Source organism: Arachis duranensis, chromosome 6, assembly GCF_000817695.3.
Source record: "Arachis duranensis cultivar V14167 chromosome 6, aradu.V14167.gnm2.J7QH, whole genome shotgun sequence".
Taxonomy (NCBI): Eukaryota; Viridiplantae; Streptophyta; class Magnoliopsida; order Fabales; family Fabaceae; genus Arachis; species Arachis duranensis.
This window is the reverse complement of record NC_029777.3, coordinates 58,582,206-58,588,526: the sequence shown is the minus strand read 5'-3', so window position 1 is coordinate 58,588,526 and position 6,321 is coordinate 58,582,206. Positions and strand designations below refer to the sequence as shown.

The 6,321-nt window shown below is 36.1% G+C and overlaps 1 long non-coding RNA gene across 1 annotated transcript; it reads right to left on the bottom strand.

Annotated features, from left to right (window-relative positions):
• Nucleotides 1-2,746: 2,746 nt before the first annotated feature.
• LOC127748564 (uncharacterized) lies at nucleotides 2,747-5,875 on the bottom strand. The gene is made up of 2 exons (XR_008010684.1): nucleotides 4,824-5,875; nucleotides 2,747-3,462 (listed from the first exon to the last, which is right to left on the bottom strand). It is a non-coding gene; the product is annotated as an uncharacterized LOC127748564 (long non-coding RNA).
• Between the last annotated feature and the right edge of the window lie 446 nt (nucleotides 5,876-6,321).

Genomic DNA, 6,321 nt, shown 5'->3' with positions numbered 1-6,321 from the left:
ATCATGACGTTTTTCTGGCGTTTAACTCCAGACAGCAGCATGAACTTGGCGTTCAACGCCAAGTTACGTCGTCTATCTTCGTGCAAAGTATGGACTAATATATGTTGCTGGAAAGCCCTGGATGTCTACTTTCCAACGCAGTTCAGAGCGCACCAATTGGACTCCTGTAGCTCCAACAAATCCATTTCGAGTGCAGGGAGGTCAGGATCCAACAGCATCAGCAGTCCTTTTTCAGCCTAACTCAGATTTTTGCTCAACTCCCTCAATTTCAGCCAGAAAATACCTGAAATCACAGAAAAATACACACACTCATAGTAAAGTCCAGAAATATGATTTTTGCCTAAAAAATAACATTATTCTACTAAAAACTAACTAAAACATGCTAAAATCTACATGAAATTACCCCCAAAAAGCGTATAAAATATCCGCTCATCAGTATCCTACACTAGAACTCATGTAAATGAGGGTTTTCGAATTTAATGGGAGTAAAATATATTTTAATCGTGTACTCCTCACCCCGATTAAGATTGTGTTTAGCTCCGGAGTCCATGCAAAATTTATTTTCGAGGAAAGAAAAATACCACAAGTCTGGAGAGCACACTCATCGCTCTTTAAATTGGAGGGTGTATCCTACACTAGAACTCATGTAAATTAAGTTTTTTCGAATTTAATGGGAGTAAAATATATTTTAATCGTGTACTCCTCACACCGATTAAGGTTGTGTTTAGCTCCGGAGTCCATGAGAAATTCATTTTAAAGGAAAAAAATTCCACAAGACTGGAGAGCACACTGATCGCTCTTTAAATTGGAGGGTGTATCCTACACTAGAACTCATGTGAATTAGGATTTTCGAATTTAATGAGAGTAAAATATATTTTAATCATGGACTCCTCACGCCGATTAAGGTTATGTTTAGCTCCGGAGTCCATGCAAAATTCATTTTCAAGGAAAGAAAAATACCACAAGTCTGGAGAGCACACTCATCGCTCTTTAAATTGGAGGGTGTATCCTACACTAGAACTCATGTAAATTAGGGTTTTCGAATTTAATGGGAGTAAAATATATTTTAATCGTGTACTCCTCACCCCGATTAAGGTTGTGTTTAGCTCCGGAGTCCATGCAAAATTCATTTTAAAGGAAAGAAAAATTCCACAAGACTGGAGAGCACACTCATCGCTCTTTAAATTGAAGGGTGTATCCTACACTAGAACACATGTAAATTAGGGTTTTCGAATTTAATGAGAGTAAAATATATTTTAATCGTGTACTCCTTTCTCCGATTAAGGTTTTGTTTAGCTCCGGAGTCCATGTAAAATTCATTTTTGAGGAAAGAAAAAGATCGTAAGTCTGGATAGCACACTCATCGCTCTTTAAATTGGAGGGTGTATCCTACACTAGAATTCATGTAAAAGAGGGTTTTCAAATTTAATGGGAGTAAAATATATTTTAATCGTGTACTCCTCACCTCGATTAAGGTTGTGTTTAGCTCCGGAGTCCATGCAAAATTTATTTTCGAGGAAAGAAAAATACCACAAGTCTGGAGAGCACACTCATCGCTCTTTAACTAGATTAAATCATACAAATCTCTATTATTTTTCTATCTCTGAAACTTTAATTTCAATTTATAAAGTAATTAATCATAATAAAAATTGTACATAAATATTAATTGACTTAAACTTAAAGTATTTATAAATATCAATCTAATCATTTCTAATAAAATAATTTCTAGGAGTTCAAATAGAATTTATTAAGTTATACAATTCTTTCTTATTTTTCAATTACCAAAATTATAACTTCAATTATACCAAATATCTAATAAAATTTATATAAAAATTTTAATTAATTTAAACTTCAATTATCATGAAACTCTATTTAATCACCTTTAGCAAAATAATTTTCTTAAAATAAATCACAAATAACTAATTATTTGATTTTCAAAAACTAGGGTTGTTACATTCTACCCACCTTAGAAAAATTTTCGTCCTCGAAAATTGTTAGAATAAAATAAGTTCAAACTGAAATCAAAGAAAACAGAATATACGAACCAGGGTATAGGCATTGTCAAGGATGGATATTTAAAGAGTTACGTAAGCAATCAGATTCATAGGCAAGCAAAGGCATACAAGAATGACAAAGTATGGTTGGGAAACAAGCAAATCACATTCTAAGAAGGAAATTCAAACTAGAGAATTCCAATGAAAGCAACGAAGAAAAAGATAGCACGAGTTCATGTGGCACGAATAAAGATTATACGTCGAATCGAAGCTAACTTCATAACCTCTAACGCTCCCAAACCCCGTGAATCGCATTACCTATTCTTCTATTTCGACTATGACAACCCATTAGTGTTTCCATATACATAAATCATTAGGATTAAGTTGGCCAGACCTAATACCATGAGGCATGCAATGGTAAACCAACAGTGTTAATCATCAGACAGTCATGCAAATAAAACACAAACTCTTGTTATCAGAACAAGTCACAAAGCATGACAGACACTCAGAGTATGCAGTGAAGCATAGTCAGTCCATTCCCAAGGCTCTAACAGGAAGAAACTGCTCTGATACCATATTGTAACGACCCAACTTCCAGAACGTCATGATCGTACCGAAAGTAAGGTGTTACCAACCTGCTTTCCTTTATTAACTATTTACTATTGAGCCTTTAGTTCGATATCGCTATTCAGTTTTAGTAAAAATACTAGAAATTTTTTTTTTATTTATCAAATCATATAGCAAGCATCACCAAGTAATAATAATCACATAATTATTAATAATAATATCTGTCATACAAAAGATTTCAAATAAAACTCACATACAAATCCTATCCCTCTTTATAAAATAAAAATTAAAGTAACAAGGGCGAGGGAAATTTTATGAAAATAACTCGAGTCATAAACTTAACTCATAAATAAGATCTATAATCTCCCGCAGCTTCAAACTGGGTCTTCAAACCTGTGTCACTGAAAGGGTGGAAGATTTTGGGGTGAGAACAAACCACACGTTCTCAGTAGGGAATGGGAATGCCATAAAAGTAATGAAATAGAATGCAAATAATTAATGTACTCAAGGAAACTATAGTTTTGTCAAACTCTTTTTGGAAATACTACTCTTTTGGTTTTACTTTACTAATTATTTACCTATTTAAAAAATCTAAGCTCAAAACAAATTCCAAAATATAAAACTGGTCACTTTAAGCATTTTTCAACCTCATAGATAATTTTCAATCACAACATCAATTCTTAATCATCATCATACATTCACTAACTAATAGCACTAACAAAAGATTCAATTCAGCACACAAACAAGTCACAACAAGGCAAACAGCACAATCACAGAGAAGTACAAAGAGCAAACACAATCAAATGCAAATGCACACACGAGGATGATGCATGTCTATCCCTAGTGCAGGTAATGAGCTCATTTGTCGGTTACATACCCGCTCCCGACGTTACCCAGCAACCTTTGTCTGGATAAGGCTTTCCTGTTGGCAATAACTACTGCGAGCAACCTTTGTCTTGCAGGGTATCCACTGCAAGCAACCTTTGTCTTGCAGGGCGGCACTTATTAGCCAATATACGCCCAACACACTGTAAGCAACCTTTGTCTTACAGGTGCAACAACACACTCACTGTAAGCAACCTCTGTCTTACAGGAGCACTCTAATCTTGATACCTCTGTAAGCAACCTCTGTCTTACAGCAAAGCATTATAGCAAGGTATCCCAGGAAAGCGTTCTCAGTGGTCGTACCACCATCTATCTGACTGCCTTCACGCAGCAGATCATCACATAAACATCTCAGGAGTTGCCTCAAGCAACAAATCAATATCTCTTGGGTTGCCTCAAGCAACAACTGACCTTTCAACAGGTCCTCTGCTTTTTATTCTCTTTTATAATCATAAATACGCAAGCGGGACAAAACCCACGTCCTTGCCAACCATTCCATAAACTGAATACCATTCCTCAAAAGAATCAGTGTAATTATCATCATAAGTTATCATTCTTATTATTCATCTCTAGTTACATATTCTTATACAATATTGGTGCGCGAAATTGTGATTACTACAACTTCACACAACTAACCAGCAAGTGCACTGGGTCGTCCAAGTAATACCTTACGTGAGTAAGGGTCGATCCCACGGAGATTGTTGGTATGAAGCAAGCTATGGTCACCTTGTAAATCTTAGTCAGGCAGACTCAAATGGATATGGTGATGAACGAAAATAACATAAAGGTAAAGATAGAGATACTTATGTAATTCATTGGTAGGAACTTCAGATAAGCGCATGAAGATGCCTTCCCTTCCGTCTCTCTGCTTTCCTACTGTCTTCATCCAATCCTTCTTACTCCTTTCCATGGCAAGCTTGTGTAGGGTTTCACCGTTGTCAATGGCTACCTCCCATCCTCTCAGTGAAAGCGATTGCATATGCTCTGTCACAGCATAGCGGAATTCATCTGTCGGTTCTCAATCAGGCCGGAATAGAATCCAGTGATTCTTTTGCGTCTGTCACTAACGCCCCGCCTTCAGGAGTTTGAAGCACGTCACAGTCATTCAATCATTGAATCCTACTCAGAATACCACAGACAAGGTTAGACCTTCCGAATTCTCTTGAATGCCGCCATCAGTTCTCGCCTATACCACGAAGACTCTGATCTCACGGAATGGTTGGCTCGTTTGTCAGACGAGCACTCGGTTGTCAGGCGATCAACCATGCATCGTGCAATCAGGAATCCAAGAGATATTCACTAGAGCCTTGTTGCTTTGTAGAACAGAAATGAGCTCATTTGTCGGTTACATACCCGCTCCCGACGTTACCCAGCAACCTTTGTCTGGATAAGGCTTTCCTGTTGGCAATAACCACTGCGAGCAACCTTTGTCTTGCAGGGTATCCACTGCAAGCAACCTTTGTCTTGCAGGGCGGCACTTATTAGCCAATATACGCCCAACACACTGTAAGCAACCTTTGTCTTACAGGTGCAACAACACACTCACTGTAAGCAACCTCTGTCTTACAGGAGCACTCTAATCTTGATACCTCTGTAAGCAACCTCTGTCTTACAGCAAAGCATTATAGCAAGGTATCCCAGGAAAGCGTTCTCAGTGGTCGTACCACCATCTATCTGACTGCCTTCACGCAGCAGATCATCACATAAACATCTCAGGAGTTGCCTCAAGCAACAAATCAATATCTCTTGGGTTGCCTCAAGCAACAAATGACCTTTCAACAGGTGCTCTGCTTTTTATTCTCTTTTATAATCATAAATATGCAAGCGGGACAAAACCCACGTCCTTGCCAACCATTCCATAAACTGAATACCTTTCCTCAAAAGAATCAGTGTAATTATCATCATAAGTTATCATTCTTATTATTCATCTCTAGTTACATATTCTTATACAATATCTTTCTCTTTCTTTATTCAATCATGCTGTACAAACCTTATGACTTCCACTTTTGCAACCTCTTAACTCAACCCAATTTTAAAATCATTTTCTAGTTTAATTTTCTTTCAAAAGACTCAAAAAAAATCATTTATTTTAAATTCGCTAAATACTTTTCAAAACATCACCCTCTTACTAAAAGTAACCATATAAAACTCTTTTTCAAGTTTACTAACTTCCCAAAGACTCAAAAACCGTCTCTCTTTACCATTCAAATTCAAATATTATATATATTCATTAACCTTCTAAAAAGTAATCCTTTATTTCAAACCCCAAGCATAACTCTCTTCATATTGAATAACTCTCAAAACATAACCTCTTTTATAAATAATTCAAACTTGAACATAAACCTTGGTAGTTCAAATTCAAAATAGTATAATTCTTTCCTTACCTAAATAAAATTGTTTTCATAATAAATTCAGCCCATACATAATACTTTAATCAATAGATAAACTTAAATAACATAACTTTCTAAATTCAAACCTTCTAAAATAACTTTTTCAAGTAAAACCTCAGATTTGTGGACACAGGAAGCTTGAAAATGCCGTTGGTTTCAGCTCAAATACTTACCAGAATTGAAAGTTAAGTGAGTTGGAAGTTGGTGCTTCTGCAGTAAAGAAACAGAATTTTCTGCAGAAACCATCAATCTTCAAAAATTCATTTCTCCCAAAACACTCATCAATAAATTCTGAGTTTTTTATGAGATGCTCAAAACACAGTAAAGTTTCATGCAAAAATAGTTTCATTCAAGTATATGACCTGGGATGCTCCCAGAAATTGATTCTTTCTACTGTCATGTATGCAGAATTTCTGCCTTAAGCATTTTCAACAACCTTACTTGTCAAAAACCACATTTGAACTTATAACCCTTCCAAAATCACA